The following is a 23,522-nucleotide window of genomic DNA, read 5'->3' as shown; positions in this document are numbered from 1 at the left end:
TTTCTATATGGTATTAAAATGTATTCTATTAAGCTAACAGAAAGATTAGATTTGTTAGATATATGTTCTGAAAGTCAAACAGACTTAGTAATAAAGAAATATATCTGTGTTTAGGTAATCAATATATCTTGAGGTACATCAAAGTACTAACAAGTCAAGTAATGTGTTTAAGTAAAAGATATAAGGAAATGAAAATAATGCAATGTTAAAGGTAGATGGTTAAGGCCAGCCTCTGTTTGCATTTATGTGAAAAGGGTTTGGCCTATAAGCCAAACCCCTATTTTCAAATGCCAGCTTAAGCAGTCCTGTGATTGGAGGAACTAATGTGATGATGTCATCAACTCCAAGAGACTGGCCTTGGGCTATAAGAATGGCTGTGTGATGGTGAGAGGGGACTCAGGAGAAACAACAGAAGAACACTCTGAACCAACAACCCACACAGGACAGGACCTCTCTCACCATCTCCACCATCAACACCAAGGAGGCCAAGGCAGAACGAGAACAAAAGGACTTTTTGGAGGGAAAACCAACTTCTTTGTTTTGTCAGCCAGGACAACAAAGACCAGCTTTATACTGAAAACAGACTGCTTTGTTTTGTCAGCCAGGACAACAAAGACCAGCTTTATACTGAAAACAGACTGCTTTGTTTTGTCAGCCAGGACAACAAAGACCAGCTTTATACTGAAAACAGACTGCTTTGTTTTGTCAGCCAGGACAACAAAGACCAGCTTTATACTGAAAACAGACTGCTTTGTTTTGTCAGCCAGGACAACAAAGACCAGCAACAATTTATCTTTATACTGTAATATTAGCTGGTTGTTATCATCTTACGGCATAGTGTTTGTGATCAACAACCATAGCATCTTCTTATTGTAATTTGTATACATTCTTAAACTTTGATTAAACAACTGTTAAACTATCTTTCCTCCTTAATTCCATCTGCCTTTCGGCCTGCTCAGTCAGTTTTGAAGAGAAGTGATCCCAGCTTAAAGGTATTTAATCACAACGCAGAGTACTAAGGCAACCCGGTTCTGAAGCAGAGCAGAACCGAAACAGCCTGGGAATCCACTTCATTTTGGTGCCGTTCGACCCGTGAACCAGTGGCGGCCCTGGACGAGATTTTTTCCCTTCACTCATCAGCCTACACGCCGGTCGACGAGGAGAACAACTGGTCGATCGTCTTCAAAGTAACTGGAAGAAGTTACAGAGAGGTGAGTGTGGAAGAAGAATGGGCTGCTCAGTTCGAACAACAAGGGGTTGGGGAAAGAAACTAAAGAATTTAACCTCATGTAATCATGATGTAAGGGACAATTAAATTGAATATTCTGGCTGGGGAGGGCGGCTCTGTATTCACCGGCGTAGTATATTTTATAGTAAAAATGTTAGCACTATGAACGGGGCGCCGTTGCCAGTCGGAACAAGTAAGGGGATAGGAACATGTCTTAGATTCGTGCTCAGAGTTAAGCCGGGATAGACACCGTGCGTAGTATGTCTCTTAGAGTAGTGACTGAAGCACGCCGATGCATAGTATTCTCTACAGTAGAAGAGTTAGCACGAGTAGGTCTGGTTTTAGCCTTGGGCACGGGCGGGCGTGCTGTAACAAAATAGTGCTTAATGAAATGTTTGCCGGTCGCGCCGCGTGCGGCGTTCGAGAGGCGGAAATGTGCGTGAATGCTGATTTTGTATTTTTTAATTGTGTACTTTTTAATTGTGTTAGGAAGCGTGTATGAATGTACGTTTGGCGAATGTTTATGGTTAGGAGTGATTGGTGAGACGTGTGAGAGTATAGTTATGTTATTGTGTAATTTAGGGCACCGATTGGCCGTAGGGAATTTTAAGAAGAACGCCGGTTTTCCGAGGCCCGTCGAACGCAGCAGCCGTTAGCTGCTGTATTAGCCTCTGGACACCGGAGCATGCGGAGCGAAAAGTAGACGTAATTCAAATGTGTAAGGTCGGTCGATAGTGTCTTGAGATTACGGCGATATGTAATGCACTTAAAAGTTTTCATATTCGTGGCGGTTAAAATATTTATATACATGTTTATGGTGATCGGGGTTTTCTAAACCCGACCCGGAAGTCGTTCTAAGCTAGCCGGAAATGACGACGGAGGGGTCAAACGTAGTGTTTTGATATTATGTTTTTATATTTCTAATTAGATCACTACACTGGCGTTTTGAGGGAAATAGGATTCTGTTGTGGGGTATGTGGTATTATATTAACGTTGCGAGGGGACGGCCCGCGCGGCGGAACGGGTCGTTGGGAACGTTTTTATGGGATCATGGGGTAAGCTAAGCTAATGCTACTTAGCCGCGCTAACGGCTAAAGCGGTCGCCGGATGTGACGTCGTAAGGGTGCGCGGTCTGACGGCCCGCGACGTAGCTAACGAAGCTAATATGCTAAGCTAACATGCTAAGCTAACTGTGCTGACGTCATGGCATGACGGGGCTCTCGGAATGTCTCGCGAGGGGGCGTCCATTTTAAGTAGGGGCTCCGAGCGTCCATCTTGGGAGGGTACCGAGCGTCCATCTTGGTAGGGGTGGCGGGCGTCCATTGTTAAGGGGAAGGTGGAGTTTATTGGGAATACAGTAGGGGGCAGAAGTGTACAGGATGGATATGTTTGGATTCTGCTCACGGAACGTTTTCATTGTACACTCTCTCTCCCCCTCTCTTATCTTGCTCCCTTTCTCTTTCTCCCCTTCTCTTCCTCTCTTTCTCCCCCTCTCTCTCTTCCTCTCCCTCTCTCTCTTTCTCTTTCTCTTTCTCTCTCTCTCTCTCTCTCTCTCTCTCTCTCCCCCTCTCTCTCCCCCTCTCGCTCTCCCCCTCTCTCTCTCTCTCTCTTATTCTCTCTCTTTCTCTTTCTCTCTCTCTCTCTCCCTTTCTCTTTCTCTCTCTCTCTTTCTCTTTCTCTTTCTCTCTCTTCCTCTCGCCTCCCCTCCCTCTCACCTCCCCTCTCTCTCTTTCTCTTTCACACCCCCCCCTCTCTTTCTTTCCTTCTCTCCCCCCCCCCCCTCTCACCCTCCTCCCTCCCTCTCCCTTTTACTTCCCCTCCCTCTCACCTCCCCTCTCTCTTTCTCTTTCACACCCCCCCTCTCTTTCTTTCCTTCTCCCCCCCCCCCCTCTCACCCTCCTCCCTCCCTCTCCCTTTTACCTCTCTCCCTCTCACCTCCCCCCCTCTTTCCCTCTCCCTCCCTCTCTCTCTCTCTCTTACCCCCCCCCTCTCGCTCGCTCCCCTCATTTCAACACCGCCTCTCTTCCGTGTACTTCCCCCCCCCTCGGCCCCCCCCCCCCGAAACGCTTTCACTTTCTCTCCTAGGTTAGGGCCTGTATATAGAGTTTTTTTATGGGTTTCAAACGCGGTGTAGTGCTGGGTATATTGTTTATTGCTGATTACTGTAAAGTTTCAAAGGCGGTAGGCTGAGTTTGGGACTTATTATGCGTATGTTGTTCCATATTCAGTTTTATTGTTGTTTTTAGGGAATTTCTAGTGCTGGCAGTGGTATTGCCTGCGTTGGCGCTACGCTTTGTTATACAATTCAATACAAAACACTGCAATCAAGACACTGCAATCGAGACATCGAGGCGATAGTAAAAAAAGCTAAAATATTCAAATGACAAACTTTGCATGCAATCACACTGAAATGTATGGGCTACCATGTCAACCTAAACGCTTTGTTCGTACTTCTTTCCTTACATTTGGACGGGCCCCGGCTGGGGCTCAGTACCAGTTCATGTTGGTGGGCCGTAAGTAGGAGCATAATTACGCTACTCGGCTGCGCCTGCGATGGGGGTGTGGGTAGACAGTTCATCGTGGCTCACTGTCTGCCTCCACGCTTTGTGCGCTGTGTGCAACTCGTCGGTGCTCGTTGTCACACTGCGCACATTTTTCATTTTACCAGGGGTACGGGGACTGCTAAACGTCGTGGCGGGGGTGGTCTCGCTGTCTGCCACCGCGCATTAACAGGGGTGCGCTATGAGTGCACTCGTCAAAGGCTCGCTGCCACACTACGCGCGTCGGATTATATTATGTGTGGGTATTTGTGTGATTGGTTACGGTGGGGTCAGAGGTGCTGTATGTGAGTGTATGGGTTGTGAGTGGAATAATTTTTGGATATCCTTGAGTGGGGGCCCGGGGTGTCATGTTCCAGGTTCGAAACTGGGGGTGATGCCGTGGGCCACAGGACGAGTTGGCCAGTGGAATGTCATTGGTCGGCAGGATTTTCAATATGGGGATGGTGTCGCCACCTGTGGTTATGAACGGGTTGTGTGACACTGTTCTAATTGCACGGGGACTTCAGTGACATAAGGCACTGGAAATTGATTTCTGTTCCCGTGAGAAGAGCGTTGTTTTAACACCTAAAGGGTTAGGTGTTACGGGGGATATATAATAACTGTATGAGAGATTGTGAATGGAAAATATGTGTTACTGATATGTGTAATGTAATATGAGCGAAATACATACTAGGCTTTCACGGACAGAAATAAATATAGTTACACATACACATAGTCATTTGCAAATTAGAGTAAAAGTGAGATTAATCACCTAAATTACAATGTCCGATACAGATGTTTAGGAATGATAGGCTGTAAATAACAACTTTCTGATTGACCACCATCTCAGGAAACAGCTGATGGAAAATAAGTTCCCCGGAGTGGTAATAAGGAGGATCTTGACAACAGGATTGAGAGTCTGGGTTTCCAATGGAGACAACTGGAAAAAAGATTAAGGCGGTGTCATTGATAAATCAAAAACGAAAATTGCACAAATGCTCTCATATGATCATAGTCTAGGAGATGCCCGACATTCCATGCTTAAAGACAAATGATGGATTGTGAATGGCAAATGTCACTGATAATTAAGTGAATTTTTTGCTTCTCTCTTTTCACAGCTGCTCCAGGACGGATGGCCGGCGCTGACAATTCCGAACCCCAACAGGGAAATCGAAGAGACTGTTGACAGTCAGGGGGTATAGTATCACAAGACCGAGATTATCAATTCCTGTTTACACCAATATAAAAGTGTGAGTGAAATTAACTCAAGTTTGGTAAAAATAGTTTGAATACAGAGAAACTTGCTTTCCAAACGGTGACGTTACGAGTGATTGAAGGAAAGGTGAGAATGGAAAATACACAGATAGGAGCAACCGGAGGGTTAGATGCACTGACCATAGAAAGGGTGGACAATCTGTCTATTTCAACGACTGGAGATGTCACAATAAAAGTGACGAAAAGATGGCCAAAAATATTCAGGCCATTACAGAACCTTGTAGTTAAAGGAGGCCGGTGTAGAATGCGTACCCAAATCAAGATAATGCCGATAACCTCTGCAGACATTACTTTGACCGAATTGGACGTTGACTTGATTGACTGGAATTTGATCGACTCCCCTCTAGTGTCCAGTGAGACGGAGGGACTGGAAATAATGTCTTTTACTCCGCCACAGGGAGTCGTGTCCGTTGCAGATGACTGCCAGTTACAGACGTGCCTCCCTCTCGAAGATCACCTAGCCGAGGCTAGACGGGTAGTGGACTATCTCCAAGGCCTACTCCAGCCCACACAGCCCGGAGGGGAGACAGGTTCCAATCGCCTCTCTCCCTCTCCCTCTGGAGAACCAGATGGCCAGAGACAGGCCCAGTTGGGGCCACAACCCGTGCCGGAACGACAACAAACCCCGATAAGACCACCCACGAGGTGGCAACCACGAGGAAAAGGTGTAGGCAAAGGCAGGAATCCGATTGGCTACCGTGTGCGGCAGGTGCACTGTTGGACGTGTGGGACCCTCGGACACATTTCTCGGAACTGTGCAGAGCAGGCCCATCTATCCACAACAGAGCGTGTTTGTACAGGTGGCGGGCCCCTCCCAACCACGGGCCCCTCTCAAGGAACTGTGACTGGACCAAATAGGTACGTGGCTTTCTCCTCCGAACAGGCTCCAGGGAACCATGGCGATGATGGCACACCACCAGGACGTGTTCTGGGCCCGATGACCCCAGGGTCATCCGGTCACAGGCAACTGACCCACCGGGTCCCACAACCCGGGGGAGACCGCCAGTGTTGTTGGGGCTGTGGAGTGAAAGGTCATTTTCAAAGGTCATGTCTGCAGAGGCCACCGGCAGAATAAAAATATATGCAACTGACTAGGGTAGAGGTGGGATATATTGAATGATAAAATATGCTCCTAATTAGATTAGAATAAAAAGTGAATAGAGGTGTTAGGTGATTGGATTATGAATGAAAGTTACTAAAAACGAATGTATGGGTGACTGACAAATGCATGAACTAATCAGACTAACAAGAGGTCAAATTATGTTAAACAGTTAATCGATATTAGACAGGGTGATGATGTGACACTGCGGCAGCTAGTGATCAGTAAATTATCCATGCTCGGTCAACATTCAGATTGATCAAGAGGTGGACTGCATGATTAAGAAATTGAAAAGACTCATAGTTGTTTCTAGTATTTTATAGTATTGATAGAAGCATATTAACAGTTATGAGCAATAGGATAGGTGTTTGTTTACTTTTATTTTTACTTCTCTTTTCTAGTGTGATATGAGCAATTCCTGACTTAGGCCGGGAGTGTACATTTCGTTTATTCATTTGATTTCCCTTTTTATTTCTTAGTTAAAAATGAGCTAGAAAGCTCACAAGTTTGGTTTATTTTTTCATTTATTGATTTGGCAGCGTTTTCTTTGTGTTTTGTTTTCTGTTTTCTTTCTTTCTGTGTGTTTTTTCTTAGGATACCTGGCAAGCTGGGAGTGATCTCGACACATCAGGACGGGGTAGTATGTGTCTGTAAGATGGACTGGGAACAAAGTGAAGGAACATGAGCTAGTTATGGATTTTTGTTCTCCGCCCATTTGAATACCCAGTTTTAGGGGCTGGGGGTGTGTCGTGGTTGGTAATAGTGTTGGGGAGCATGATTCTCTGTACATTAATGAAGCTCAATAGATTTGGTCGCTATTGGCCAAATTAGTCTTGTGTAGGGTGTGAACATGTGCAATTGATGATTGGCTTGTGATGTGAAAGATGTGTGTTTAAGGCGGACTGTGATTGTTGCCATACACACAGGTTACTGGGAGAATGGATGTCAGTGCTGTCCGGTCCGGGATGCAGCTGTCCGAAACCAGAGGAAGACGGTAACGATGTTTTCATGTGTATTTCACATCGAGAGGTGGAGAGTATACTGTTTTGACAGCATAATATAATGAGAGCCATGTGAATTTTTCAGAATTTTGAAATTTAATGATCTAGAAGCCATGAAATATATAGATAAATGATTTGGAAAAGAAAGTTGTCAAAAGCTCAGACCAGTAAAGAGAGTCTGAGGGATGGAAAATTATGGATTCTCAATCAATTGTTGTGGTAGAAGTGATCCCCACTGTCCCCCGAAGCGATGTATTCACTGCAGGATACGGATGGGAGAGGACACTGGCTAGTGTCCACCCAGCGGCTCCATGGGGAACCACAACCCTGCGGAGAACCAGGAGACGCCTACATCTCGGGTCGGGAGAGTCTTGGCCAACGCAGTGACCGAGTCTTGAGGCTTCAGAGGGGAACGACAGACAACCAACGAGGAGACAGGCAACTAGGCCTCAGCAACAACTCCGGCTGTCAACAGAAACAAGGCCTCAACTATTGACCAGGGGGTCAACAAGCGAAGGGGGGGAGCTGCTATCGCCCCTATCGACGACCAGGCGGAGGGGAGGAGACACAAACCTCTTCCACTGATCCGAGGGTCAACCAGCGAAGGGGTCGAGCAGTCAGCAACGACCTCCCCATCGCTGTGAAGAATAGAAGATACTACAGCAGGGGGCTCTACCCCCTAAGAGAGGATCTCCACGAGTCAAGATGTGCTTGACAGAAGATGGGGTGTAATAAGAAAGGCAATTTGCTTTCTGAGTTGCACCCAGCAGTCGTGATATTGCACCAGCTCTGAGCAATAAAGAGGAGGCAGGGTCAAATCTAAAAAACATGGACCCCCCTCCTCAAATGCTCTATTGATCTTGGTACGAGAACAAGTATTAAAGACTGCACATGATCACAAAAACTGAAATGGCTAATTTGAATTTTAGGATCTGAGTGTGACAAATCAGATATATATTTTATCCTAATATGGTTTAAAATGTCTTAAGTGTTATCTAGATAGTAGTGTGTAGAGATTGATATCTATGTTTGACATATTAAGGATAGGTAAACTATCCGAGTGGGGACTGTTGTAAAATCCAAAACATATATATCATGATTAACTAAATGTGTAGAAATATTTGGGCCTCAAAACAATAAGTCATAGATTGTCTGTGTGTGGTTAAATAGACAGATTGTGCAAATGCCCTCCTGGGGTGACAATGGCATAGTGGCAGCTGGGGTAAGACTCCTTCCCTTTAGGGGGAAGATCAAACGAAGAACAAAAGGTCACCTAGACATGTTATCTCGCTGGAGTATCCTGTCACACACACAGACACTCACACACTCACACACACATAGTCACACACTCACACACACATACACATCCACACACACACACACACACTCACACACACACAAACACACACACACATTCACACACACACACACACACACACACACACACACACACACACACTCATACAGAAGATCTCCAAACTAACTATTTCCTGGTATAGTGTTAAAATAGTAATTTGAATAAGTAAGTTAAAATATAATTAGTGTTTGGTCATACTAAAATGTCTACAATTAGTTAATGTGTCTGTGCTATTTTCATTTAGCATTCTTTCTATATGGTATTAAAATGTATTCTATTGAGCTAACAGAATGATTAGATTTGTTTCTATATGGTATTAAAATGTATTCTATTAAGCTAACAGAAAGATTAGATTTGTTAGATATATGTTCTGAAAGTCAAACAGACTTAGTAATAAAGAAATATATCTGTGTTTAGGTAATCAATATATCTTGAGGTACATCAAAGTACTAACAAGTCAAGTAATGTGTTTAAGTAAAAGATATAAGGAAATGAAAATAATGCAATGTTAAAGGTAGATGGTTAAGGCCAGCCTCTGTTTGCATTTATGTGAAAAGGGTTTGGCCTATAAGCCAAACCCCTATTTTCAAATGCCAGCTTAAGCAGTCCTGTGATTGGAGGAACTAATGTGATGATGTCATCAACTCCAAGAGACTGGCCTTGGGCTATAAGAATGGCTGTGTGATGGTGAGAGGGGACTCAGGAGAAACAACAGAAGAACACTCTGAACCAACAACCCACACAGGACAGGACCTCTCTCACCATCTCCACCATCAACACCAAGGAGGCCAAGGCAGAACGAGAACAAAAGGACTTTTTGGAGGGAAAACCAACTTCTTTGTTTTGTCAGCCAGGACAACAAAGACCAGCTTTATACTGAAAACAGACTGCTTTGTTTTGTCAGCCAGGACAACAAAGACCAGCTTTATACTGAAAACAGACTGCTTTGTTTTGTCAGCCAGGACAACAAAGACCAGCTTTATACTGAAAACAGACTGCTTTGTTTTGTCAGCCAGGACAACAAAGACCAGCTTTATACTGAAAACAGACTGCTTTGTTTTGTCAGCCAGGACAACAAAGACCAGCAACAATTTATCTTTATACTGTAATATTAGCTGGTTGTTATCATCTTACGGCATAGTGTTTGTGATCAACAACCATAGCATCTTCTTATTGTAATTTGTATACATTCTTAAACTTTGATTAAACAACTGTTAAACTATCTTTCCTCCTTAATTCCATCTGCCTTTCGGCCTGCTCAGTCAGTTTTGAAGAGAAGTGATCCCAGCTTAAAGGTATTTAATCACAACGCAGAGTACTAAGGCAACCCGGTTCTGAAGCAGAGCAGAACCGAAACAGCCTGGGAATCCACTTCACGAACCAATTGAATGAATGAACAGAGTCAACAATGCAGAGAGAAGGGAAATTCCACTATACAAGTTCAGAACGATTGATCAGAGATACGTTACATAGATCGAATTTACGATATATACACAACACATTTCAGTGAAAAGTTTACACATTGCTTCAATAAAAAAAACCAAGAAGGTCTCTTCATTGAAGGAAACGTAGTTGTTTTCTTTGGGGGGGAATATGGGGGTTTAGAGAGGAAAACAACAGAGGGAGAGAGAGGTAAAGGAAAAAGGGGGCATACAGCCTTCCAGGCCGATCCCCCTTACCTGCTGCCGGTGTGCATCGCCACGGCACGCCATCCTCGGGGACAGGCATCTGCAGGGGCGCTGGCAACGGAATGCCGTTGGTGCGCGCTGCTGCCGCCATGAGCTTGGGGAAGAGAGCAAGCAGTTCCCTCTGCTGCTCTCCTCCGCCATGCTCGCATCTCTTGCGGTCAGGGGGCCGAACCCACTTGGTAGGCGGGGGCTGCCCTGACGCTGCCGAAGAGCTCGTCAGACCACCCGCCACAGTCGCTCACCACCGCAGAGGCGGGGAGCGAGCGGAGGCGGCGAGCGAGCAGAGGTGGGGAGCGAGCAGAGGCGGGGAGCGAGCAGAGGCGGGGAGCTTGCCCCGCAACTGGGCGGCACACACCCAGCTCTGCATGCCGCTGGGGCTCACCCTCTCGCCACGAGCGTGGGATTAGGGAGCCCCCGCGGAGTATGGAGGAGGTTGCGATGGTGAACCACTGGTGGGGCCCAGAAAAGCGTTTCCCAGGTCCCGGTGGTGATGCCATTTTTACAAAAAATAGCAACACAAAAAACGAATCTAATACTCTAAACAACACTTGCTGACGTGTGCCTGTAGCAAAAACACTTCCTGAAGTGAAAGAAACGGGAAGGCGGATGTATGGTCACACCCCTCGCATATATACATGTAGGCAGGGCCGGACTGGGGAAATAATTCATACCGGGAGATATAGCGCGAAATATAGCCCCAATCAGGCCACTTTTTAAGCGGGGGGTCTGGGGGTCCCCCACCAGGACATTTTTTGTTACAAAGACTTAATTTCCTGCATTCTGGTGAATTTTAGTGCATGTGAATCACAAACTAATGAGCCAACAATTGCTTAGTACAATGTACTGTTATGGACCTCAAATAAAATTGTTGTGGCACTAGCAATGCTACTCTCCACCTTCAAAAAGAAAAAAGCAAGAGCACAACATATTTTTCTATTTACTATTATAATACAGTTAACCACTCTCTCCTGTAAGGGCCGTTCTTTTTCTTTGTTTTATCCCTTTCTCTTTCTTCCACTGTCCATCTTGACATCAACGTTAATTGACTTTCGCTCTACTGTATCTCTCCCGAGTCTCTCACTACCTGGCTCACTGCCTGGCTGTTATTCTGCATCTGAGTGCCGTCTGCCATTCCATTCGCCGCCTCCGCTGTCAATCAGTTGTATCGCCTGGTCCCGCCTCCACCAATCACAAGCGGCAGCACGGCTCCATTGTGTGTGTGTGATCCGCGTGAGGGAGAGAGAGAGTCAGATAGTTCTCCAACTCTGTCGCAGACAGTGAAATCCTGGTTGTTCCCCACCCACCTAGGTTATCTAACTATCGCGCCGCGCCGCCGCCACAACTAGAAACAATGGCCTGGCAAAAAAAATAACAAATAAAAATTACAATAATTTTTTTTTTTTTTTTTTTTTTTTTTTAATACAATTTTTTTTTAAATCTGTGCAGGCCAGGCCACCGGGAAAACTCCCGGTGCTCCCGATGGCCAGTCCGGGCCTGCATGTAGGTGGACAGGGGGGGCAAGTGCAAGTGCATGTAGCGGAATCTTTCAAGTAACGTGGTATAGTATATTTCCCATAGCAGAGCAGAACGGGAGCAAGTACCGAAATGTAACTGGATCAGGCCAGATAATTCAACAACACCGGCAGCCTTATCTACAACTTCTCTCACACACCATGAACCTCCAGATGTGGTAGAGGCACTGGTCTGTTGAACTCTCCCTCATGGACTACAAACTCGACAATATCACTTCCAGCTCTGTCACTCTCCTCTCTCAAATATCATGCAGTATCTGTCTCTATTCCATTTAATCTCACCATTGTTACTATCTATCGCCCCCCAGGTCCCCTCAAGCATTTTTTAGATGTGCTGGACATGCTCCTTAGACCTTAGCTCTTTCCCAGAAGATGGCACCCCCTCCTTCTAATGGCCGATTTCAACCTGCCTGACTCGTCTCAGTCAGACACAGTGGTCTCGCTCCTACGATCCTTTGACCTGACTCCCACTGTCATGCCCCCCACTCACAAAGCAGGCAGCTCTTTGGATCTCATATTCTCCCGTAACTCCAGCATTATTAACACCACGGTAACTCCCCTGCATGTATCTGACCACTTCTTCATATCCTTCTCACTAATGATTAACCCCAAACCATCCACCCCAACCCAAACCATCTCAGTCAGACGCAACCTGCGCTCCCTATCCCCTTCCACACTCTCAAGTTTCAAGTTCAAGTTTGTTTATTTATTGTCACAATAAAATACACATACTTTACGGTGAAATGCTTGGTTCTCAAGTTTCAAGTTTCTTTAATAGTTGTCATACAGAAGTACAGAATACTTTTATACAAAATGCTTCTTCTGTTCTGTATGAGCCCCTGAGAGTGTGCTTCATACAGTAAAAAAGTAAGTAAGAAAGTAAATAAAAAGTAAGTAAAGAGGAATATACAATATACATATATACAATATATACTGTCTCCTCCGACAGTAGTCGCTGACAGTAGGCAGAGAAACAAAGAAAAACATAGAAACAAAAAGGAACATAAGACCACAGGGGAAAAGGGAAACAGCATGAGATACACAGAAACATAAAGCCACAGTAACAAACATCAAAACAGGTTGGGGGGGGGGGGTTATGGGTGGGGCAGGTTGAAGGCTAGGGAGAACAGGTGCTCCCCACAGATATGGCAACCTCCACCCTCCTCTCAGCCCTCACAACCTCCTTCGACAAGCTCTGTCCCCTCGCCGAGAGGCCTGCCCGCCGTTCCCCACCCAGTTCATGGCTGTCTGACATAGTGAGAGAAGAAAGACAGGTCCTGAGAGGGGCAGAGAGGAAGTATAGAAAATCACACCTCACAGGTGACATCACCACCTATCACAACTTCTTGTCAGCTTTCTCCAAAACCATCACTACTGCCAAAGCTTCTTTATTTCACCATAAGATCGAGGCCTCGGGCTAAGAACCTTCGCAAACTGCACGGCACCATGTCCTCCCTTCTCACTCCCCCTCCACCAACACCCCTCTTCTCTCTCTGCCGAAGACTTTGCGATTTTCTTTGAGAAAAAAGTGGAGAGCATCGGCAGCTGCTTCTCCCAACCCTGCCCATTCCTAATGCTGAATCGAGAACCTCATCCTTTACTCTGTCATATTTTGCTCCCATTACAGACGCCAAAGCCCTGACATTGTTAACGTTGAAGCGTCCCACTACATGCCAGCTGGACCCGATACCCTCCCCACTCCTCCAAACCATAGCCCCAGACATCCTCCCATTCCTAACGGCAACCATCAACTCCTCCCTCAACTCAGGGGTGGTTCCCACCTCCCTAAAACAAGCCAGAGTCACACCCCTCATAAAAAAAAAACCATAAACCCCACTGTAACGGCAATTTTTTATGTTCCAATGTCCGGTTTTACCTTGCACATTACTTCACAGGTAGGGTATGGGAGTGATCCTACGCAGTAGACACAGCAGCACACACAGATGGATGTCCAGTCGTGATTCCAGGTTTAGGTGTATTTGTTGCTTGAAGTTGCAGTTGTACATTCCATTAATGCCAGTGTGGGTTCTGTAGGGATTATATGTTATTCTGTATTAATTTGATATCTCTTGGCTTCTGGTTGCTGAGCTGCTGAGCTTCTGTTACTGAGCTACTGTTACTGAGCTACTGTTACTGAGCTACTGGTAAGAATGGTGTGCTCCTCACTACCTGTGTCCTAGTTGATTACTGCACCTGTGACCCTAAATACCTAACCAGTGCTGTCAAATCTAAAATCCGCCACCAGGTGTCCAATAATAATATTACAATAATAAAATAATATGCCACCATCATAATGGCTCCTACACCCAGTGTCATATACAACTATCATCCTGTCTCTTTTCTCTCCTTCCTCTCTAAATCACTCGAACGTGCTGTATCCAACCAACTTACTGAATATCTCTTACAGAATGACCTCCTAGAGACCTAGACCCTAATCAGTCAGGCTTCAGGACTGGTCACTCCACAGAGACGGCCCTCATAGCAGTCACAGAGGCTCTCCACTTAGCAAAAGCGAAGGACCTCTCCTCTGTCCTGATTCTCCTGGACTTGTCGGCAGGCTTCGGCACGGTCAACCATCAGATCCTCCTCACATCCCTTGCAGGAATGGGAGTGGCTGGCTCTGTGCTGGCATGGCTGACATCCTACCTCGACGACTGCTCCTACCAAAGTATCATGGAGAGGGTCTCTGTTGGCCCCCCGCCCCCTTCGCACAGGTGTCCCACAAGGCTCGGTCCTTGGACCCCTCCTCTTTTCCCTCTACACCAAATCTCTGGGTAACATTATCACGTCCCATGCCTTCTTGTATCATTGCTATGCCGATGATACACAACTCTTCCTCTCCTTTCCTCCCTCAGATATCCATGTCTCTGTCCGACATCTCCGCCTGGATGACGACCAACCACCTCAAACTGAACCTAAGCAAAGCGGAACTGCTCCACCTGCCGGCCAAATCCTCTCAGCTGACTGACCTTTCCATCACAGTGGAAAATTTAGGCGTAGCCTCGTCCCCAACCGTCAAGAACCTTGGTGTAGTCCTTGACGACCGGCTGAACTTCTCCACTCACTTCGCTGCAACGACCAGAACCTGCAGGTTCCTCCTGAGCAATGTCAGAATGATCCGCCCCTTCCTGACAAAAGAAGCCACCCAACTCCTTGTCCAATCAACAGTCATGTCTAGCCTTGACTACTGCAATGCACTGCTCGCTGGTCTACCGACCACCGCCACCAAGCCGCCCGTCTGATCTCCAACCTACCAAAGTCAGCCCATGTTACCCCACTTCTTAGGGACCTGCACTGGCACTGAATCACTGCACGAATTCGCTTCAAGGTCCTCGACGGGAACAGCTCCTGCCTACCTCCGGTCAATGGTCTCTAACTACACACCCTCAAGACCCCTCCGCTCTACATCCCCTGGCCACCTCAAACCCAGCTGCCTATTCTCGGTCCTCGCTCCACAATGGTAGAACAAACTTCCCACCACAGTTAGGACAGCCAAAACCTGATCAATCTTTCGCCGTTGACTAAAAACACACTTCTTCAATCAATATCTGAAATGAATTTAAAAAGATTATAATCTAACATTCTTACTGTCTTATACTATCATGCACTCTTCCTACTATACTAATATGTATTTACTACTAGCACTCATCACTGCAGCACCCAAGTTTCAGCATTGTTTGATGAACATTGTTACTCAGTTGTAAGAGTCATACCCTTCCTCAGGGCTGGACTGGGACACAAAAATCATCGCTGGCATTTTTGGCCCAGACCGGCCCACCACAATCGGTCGGACACCACCCACCAGTACACCATCCTTGCGGTCCCCATATGCGTACCTACTGTACTATTCCCCCAAACCACTGGTTAGTAAATGCCATGGACAAGTGTACCAGTGCAAGTGGACCAGTGTACTCACTCGCTCTTGGCTGAATCTTGTTTTGGGTGGTGATGTAAAAACACCTGCATCATAGCAGGCTCAGGACGGGCAAAGTAGTCTACAGCCTGTTCCTCCCTGTCTCTATCCTCCACAGCCTGGCTTGACTAGACATAAGGAGAGAGATGATTACAATTAACTGGTACATTCAGGTCCAGAATGGTTGGAATTCCCTCACAATGATGTGCAAAAAGCTGTACAATTTAAACAATACCATACTGGTAATGAGAAAATTGATGTTTATTCAATTAATGCATGGAGCTGTTCCATCTTATTTAATTTGATACTAACTACTCAGTTCATACAGATTTCAAATATCCAAATATCAATGATGAATATTGCATAAGGTTTACACAGTTAATAGATCACCTTTTTGTTTTATATTCATGTTCAGAGAGGAGTAATAGTTAGATATTTATATGTGATTTATATGGCAATTAAATCAATGCAAAAACTGATTTGTGTAGGTAGAGAGCTACCACAGATAGTAATAACAGTAAGTAATCCATACCATATATATCCTAATAGTTACCACCATACCTGGCTGAAAATAAGTTGAGCAGTTTTTGCAGTTGCAGTTGAGCTACAGGTGTTGTATATTATACAGCCTTTTCATTCATCTTTATCAAGGGAACCCTTATCCTAATGATTTTAATAATATTATGATGATACGATATGGACCTAGGTCACTCACAGCAACCTGGGCTTAGCCAACGCGATGCTGACAAAATAACTTTAGCATAGTTAATGTTAGAATAGTCAGCCGGAGTTGCGACTGAATTAGGCGACTATGCTACAGTAGCAGCTAAGCTACAAAACAATGCCAATAGCTTATGCTGCGCTATTTGACATTGACTGACTGAGAGACCACCAGCAGTAGTTGACGCTCTCACTTTATGATAGCGTTATGAGCAGGGCCGCCTCAGGGGGTGTGCGAGCAGTGCGGTCGCACAGGGCCTCGCGGGAAGGGGGGCCTCGCAAAAAAAAAAAAAAAAAAGAAAAAACGACCACAGATAGTAATAACAGATAGTAATAACAGTAAGTAATCCATACCATATATATCCTAATAGTTACCACCATACCTGGCTGAAAATAAGTTGAGCAGTTTTTGCAGTTGCAGTTGAGCTACAGGTGTTGTATATTATACAGCCTTTTCATTCATCTTTATCAAGGGAACCCTTATCCTAATGATTTTAATAATATTATGATGATACGATATGGACCTAGGTCACTCACAGCAACCTGGGCTTAGCCAACGCGATGCTGACAAAATAACTTTAGCATAGTTAATGTTAGAATAGTCAGCCGGAGTTGCGACTGAATTAGGCGACTATGCTACAGTAGCAGCTAAGGCCCCCCTTCCCGCGAGGCCCTTTTTCATCACAGACCTAAAATCTAGTTTTGCTTATATGCTTATATATTTCACATTAGACACGTTTGTAGAATGTGTCTGACTTGTTCCTGCCTCTGCGGCTCTGCAGACTGCAGTGTTCCGGTTTCTGCGGCTTTGCTGCTCTACAGATTTTAGGATAGTGTTTCCGGGCTCTTCTCGGACACACGAGGTACAGGGATGATCTAATTCAGCGCTATTCAGAGGAGCGAGTGGATGTCTTTTCAAAAGCAGCATGGATCAGAAGAAATTACACCGTGGGCCAAGAAAGTCTCCTTCCAACTTTACCATTGATACTGCGTTATGGTGAGTTCATGCAACCTATTATATTCCCGCCGTGGATCTCTCTCTCTCTCTCTCTCTCTCTCTGGAGCCAAACTGGTCGACTAGCTGTAGCCTGTTGTAGTATGGAGTTAGTAGCTAACGGTGTGTGGCCTGGTGTCAGCGCCTGTATTGCTTTTCTCATGTTGTAGTTTCAGTGGTAGTGCGTTAGCTAATGGTTAGCGATAGCCGGGTTGAGCTAACTGGCTAACTGATAGCATCAAAGTAACGTGCGCAGCCGGTAGCTAACGTCGTAGCTAGCTACGACGTTAGCTGCCGGCTGCGCACGTTACTTTGATGCTATCAGTTAGCCTAGGCTAGAGTTAGCTGTTAGCTTGTGCTACGACCATTGACATTAGCCGTGAGAATAGCAGGGGGTTCTGGCTTATTTTTGTCCCGCCAGCGAGAGGCCTTTCGTCAACGTGGAGACCTGTGTTGCGGCCTTTCGCCCTGGGTTCCTTGGTGCAGGTAAGATTAATGAAAATGTCATGACATTACCCCACTCTTCCTTCCTTCCCCTCCCGAATGTTTTGTTAATAACGATGTTTTTTTCCAGGCAAAACATATGCTACTTCACAACATTTGGAGATACGACATGTGCTGTGTGTGAATGTCTTGGTCGTTTGTGTAGCTTGGGTAGCGTTGGGCCGTTGGCCAAAGCTGTGTGTGGCCTGGTGTCACAGTACCTGGCTAGCCTATTTAGCTGATGTCGGCCATTGGCTCCTTGCTGCTTTGGTTTCTCTGGTATAGACCCTCTTCTCTTTGGATTTAAGTGTTGATCTTTGTCCTTTTGGATCTCTCATACATGCTCTCTCTCTAACACACACACACATGACAAACACACATGCTCTCTCTCTCTCTTTCTAACACACACAGTCTGCCTATGGCGGCCTTTCTCGATGGCTAGGCTGTGCTCGCTGAGTCTGTACATAGTCAAGGATCTACAGTCAGTGCTCAGGTATTCTGCCACTGTGTACTCTCTGTTTAGGGCCAAATAGCATTTCAATTTCTTTCCAATGTGTCTCTCTCTCTCTCTCTCTTTGGATTTAAGTGTTGATCTTTGTCCTTTTGGATCTCTCATACATGCTCTCTCTCTAACACACACACACATGACAAACACACATGCTCTCTCTCTCTCTCTCTCTCTCTCTCTCTCTCTCTCTCTCTCTCTCTCTCTCTCTCTCTCTTTCTAACACACACAGTCTGCCTATGGCGGCCTTTCTCGATGGCTAGGCTGTGCTCGCTGAGTCTGTACATAGTCAAGGATCTTCAGTCACAGTGCTCAGGTATTCTGCCACTGTGTACTCTCTGTTTAGGGCCAAATAGCATTTCAATTTCTTTCCAATGTGTCTCTCTCTCTCTCTCTTTGGATTTAAGTGTTGATCTTTGTCCTTTTGGATCTCTCATACATGCTCTCTCTCTAACACACACACACACGACAAACACACATGCTCTCGCTCTCTCTCTTTCTAACACACACAGTCTGCCTATGGCGGCCTTTCTCGATGGCTAGGCTGTGCTCGCTGAGTCTGTACCTAGTCAAGGATCTTCAGTCACAGTGCTCAGGTATTCTGCCACTGTGTACTCTCTGTTTAGGGCCAAATAGCATTTCAATTTCTTTCCAATGTGTCTCTCTCTCTCTCTCTCTCTCTGTACACTGTATATTGACTGTAGAACGGGAGCTCTCTCTCGCTCTCTCTCTTGCTATATGTTGACTGTATCATGCCCTGCCTCGGGCAGCGCTATTATTTAAGAATATGTTGACTGTATGAAAAAAATAAAAAATAAAAAAATATATATATATAATTTTTTTTTCTTTTTTTTTGTAACCTTTTGGGGGGGGGGGGGGGGGGGGCTCACGTTTAAATCTCGCACAGGGCCTCGCATTTCTCCCAGGCGGCCCTGGTTATGAGTATGTTATCATATTATTATCGGCATTCATTTAATTAATCATCAGCATTGTCATCATGGCATTGCACACACACTACCTCCCTGCAAGCCTCTGAGCGGCATCTGATCTGATACGAGAAACAGAGAGAGAGGACAGAGAGGGAGGGGTGGCTTAGTAAGAGATGTGATTGGGCCAGCCCATTGTCAGTATAGAAAATTAACAAATGGGCCACTGCCCCTGCTTTATGGGCGGGTCGTTGACCAAACTTTTAAACATTTTTATTAGTGCTGTCAGGCGATTATCTAATCTAAATCTAATTAATTACAGGATTTGTAATTAATTAATCTAATTAATCGCATTTTTATCGCATAACCATTTTAGGCCTGATATTCTATATTCTATAATCATATTTCAAATGGCATGTGTCCAGATAGCAGAATTCAGTACTGTATCTACAAAAGCTTTTGTTTAATCATCTTCCATTTATTCATTTGCTTAGATTTTTCAGGTCTGGTCAATTTTAGCATGGTGTTATTCACAGTCAAAGATAAAACATGTTTTATTGATATTCTCATTTGGTTCATTACAATTTACTTAAGCCTAGTAACAGACACAGTATTTCTGACACTGGGAATACATTCCCTGAGATCCATAGATGTCCCTAATCAGATACCAAGAACATGCAAATGAACCATATTAAAAAAAGTCTGTAAATGTGTATTCTACGTTCTTATGGAATGAATGAGATAACAAATAATAATAATAAAACAAAAAAAAATTGTAATTTTTTTAAATTAATTTTGAGTTAATTTTCATAATGCGATAATTTGCTGTGTAATTAATTAATCTAATTAACGCGATAAACTGACACCCCTAATTTTTATAAATCAAATTATATCGGCCCCAAGGCGCGTCGGCCCACCGGGAAAATGCCCGGTATGCCAGATTACCAGTCCAGCCGTGCCCTTCCTGCTGACTTGTCATCCAGAACTTGTAAATTGCTTTGGATAAAAGTGTCAGCTAAATGACAAAATGTAAAATCTAAATGTCTAGTTTAAAATAGAGATGAAAAAGCAGTTTGTGATGCAGCGATTTTTATTTACTTTGTGGCTTGGCCATATACTATACAAGAACCACAACAGTTCTTCCCTTAAAGTGACCTTTTATAATTTTTTTTTTTTTTTTTTCATACAGTCAACATATTCTTAAATAATAGCGCTGCCCGAGGCTGGGCATGATACAGTCAACATATAGCAAGAGAGAGAGCGAGAGAGAGCTCCCGTTCTACAGTCAATATACAGTGTACAGAGAGAGAGAGAGAGAGAGAGAGAGAGAGAGAGAGAGAGAGAGAGAGAGAGACACATTGGAAATAAATTGAAATGCTATTTGGCCCTAAACAGAGAGTACACAGTGGCAGAATACCTGAGCACTGTGACTGAAGATCCTTGACTAGGTACAGACTCAGCGAGCACAGCCTAGCCATCGAGAAAGGCCGCCATAGGCAGACTGTGTGTGTTAGAAAGAGAGAGAGAGAGAGAGAGAGAGCATGTGTGTTTGTGTGTTAGAGAGAGAGAGCATGTCTGTGTGTCGTGTGTGTGTGTGTTAGAGAGAGAGCATGTATGAGAGAGATAAGCAAAGATGAGCCCCTAAAGGATATTCAACTTTTAATGGAAGAACAAAACAGAAGGAAAAGATAACTTCACAAAGGCAACATGAATATACATAGATCCAATAGGACAAAGATCAACACTTAAATCCAAAGAGAAGAGGGTCTATACCAGAGAAAACAAAGTAGCAAGGAGCCAATGGCCGACATCAGCTAAATAGGCTAACTGCAAATAGAGTAGCCAGGTACTGACACCAGGCCACACACAGCTTTGGCCAACGCTACCCAAGCTACACAAACGACCAAGACAATTCACACACAGCACATGTCGTATCTCCAAATGTTGTGAAGTAACATATGTTTTGCCTGGAAAAAAACATTGTTATTAACAAAACATTCGGGAGGGGAAGGAAGGAAGAGTGGGGTAATGTCCAATGGACATCTTACCTGCACCAAGGAACGCAGGGCGAAAGGCCGCAACACAGGTCTCCACGTTGACGAAAGGCCTCTCGCTGGCGGGACAAAAAGAAGCTATGGCCGAAGCCTTGTCATGGTGCAGGCCCGACTACATCTTCTGTCAAAGATGATGTCGTAGTCAGAGTGCCAGGGCCTGCTATTCTCACGGCTAATGTCAATGGTCGTAGCACAAGCTAACAGCTAACTCTAGGCTAACTGATAGCATCAAGCTAACGTTCCCAGCCGAGTGAAAACGAGCAGCTAACGTCGTAGCTAAACGTAGCTCAACCCGGCTATCGCTAACCATTAGCTAACGCAGAAGCAAGCTATGCGGCTACCACTGAAAAACTGTACAACGTGAGAAAAGCAATACAGGCCAACACTTCAGACAGCCGCTGTGTTTTCCTCTTCTCATACGAAGAGAGAAGGGAAAAAGAAGGCAATACACGTCCCACTACAGAGTGGTGTTTACCATATCGGTGCCGGCAACAAGTCCCTCGCGGACTATAGCCGACTTGAGCATGGAGATATTCTCATAATGAAACACCAAGCTCACCTCCCTCGCACCAGGTGCTGACACCAGGCCACACACCGTTAGCTACTAGTACTACAACAGCTAGTTGGCCCGTTTGGCTCCCGAGAGAGAGAGAGAGAGAGAGATATCCACGGCGGGAATAGAATAGAGTGCATTAAAAACTCACCAAACGTCCAAGAGGATGGAGACAACCGCGTGGAGTTGACGAAGTTCATCTGCCGAACGACCGTCCTCTTCATCTTGGCATAACAATGCTGCACGTGCTCTCTCTAGGTTAGCTAACGCTAGTTAGCCTTTAACTAAGCTAGCTACTAGCCGACATCATCATGGCTATATCCTGACTGAACCACACGTTAGCACTCAATATTATAACGTAGCTAAAGCTAACTAGCTGTCCCTGTCTTTAGCCGGGATGGCTAGCCTGACTGAACTGTCTAACATGCAACAACTTTCATCTTCAGTCCATCTGCCGAACGATGTCCTCTTCATCTTGGCTGGCATAACCTCCAATGCTGCACGCGCGAAATAGTCAGACGCTACCTTACCTGTAACCCCTCCCCTCATTGAAACCAATTCTGCTGCAGAGCCTCAGAGCTGCCTCCAATAGTGTATCTGCAGAGCCTCAGAGCCAGGAACAAGTCAGACACATTCTACAAACGTGTCTAATGTGAAATATATAAGCATATAAGCAAAACTAGATTTTAGGTCTGTGATGAAAAAGGGCCTCGCGGGAAGGGGGGCCTCGCAAAAAAAAAGAAAAAAGATTTTTTTTTTTTTTTTTTGCGAGGCCCCCCTTCCCGCAAGGCCCTGTGCGACCGCACTGCTCGCACACCCCTTGAGGCGGCCCTGTGTACTTGTATGTGGAGAGATCAGTGTTCAATGTTCTGATGGCCTGGGGGAAGAAGCTGAGCTTTAGTCTCTCTGTTCTTGCTGTGTGTGTTCTTGCTGTTTTCTACTTTTTTTATTAAAACATCACTGGCGGGTACGTCATACGACCGCCAGACACTTATGGACCTAAACTTCGGACTCAAAGAGGAGTTTGGAGACACTTTATGCCTAGAATGGCCAACGGAGATCAGGCGGGACAACGACAACAAAGAAAAAGACAAAGGAAACGGCAGGAAGAGGCACAGAGGGAGACGTGGCGGTATCAGGCTGAGGTTAAAAAGATCTGCTTACCGCCCAGCAATTCCATCCATCTTTCTGGCGAATGCACGTTCGTTGGAGGGAAGGATGGATGATCTGAGAGCGAGGGTCCGCTTCCAACGGGAGGTGAGAGACGTTAACATCATGTGTTTCACGGAAACATGGCTCAAGCCAGCGACTCCGGATCATAGCATCTCTCCCTCCGACTCCTTCACCGTCCTACGAGCGGATCGCACTGCAGCCTCCGGCAAGAGCGTCGGTGGTGGGGTCTGTCTCCTCACGAACAATGGCTGGGTTAACCCCAAAGAGGTGCATGTTCTCTCACGCTCATGCTCCCCAGACATGGAACATCTTTCAATTCTGTGCCGTCCGTTCCACCTCCCCCGTGAGTTTACTGCGGTCATCATGACCGCTATATATATCCCTCCACAAGCGAACACTGGCAAAGCGCTGGCGGAGCTACACGACCATCTCAATAAACATCAAATCAAACATCCAGACGCGGCGACGATCGTAGCTGGTG

This window comes from Notolepis coatsorum, assembly GCF_963971535.1.
Source record: "Notolepis coatsorum genome assembly, chromosome: 3".
Lineage (NCBI taxonomy): Eukaryota > Metazoa > Chordata > Actinopteri > Aulopiformes > Paralepididae > Notolepis > Notolepis coatsorum.
The sequence above is the reverse complement of the archived record's forward strand: the minus strand, read 5'-3'. Positions refer to the sequence as shown.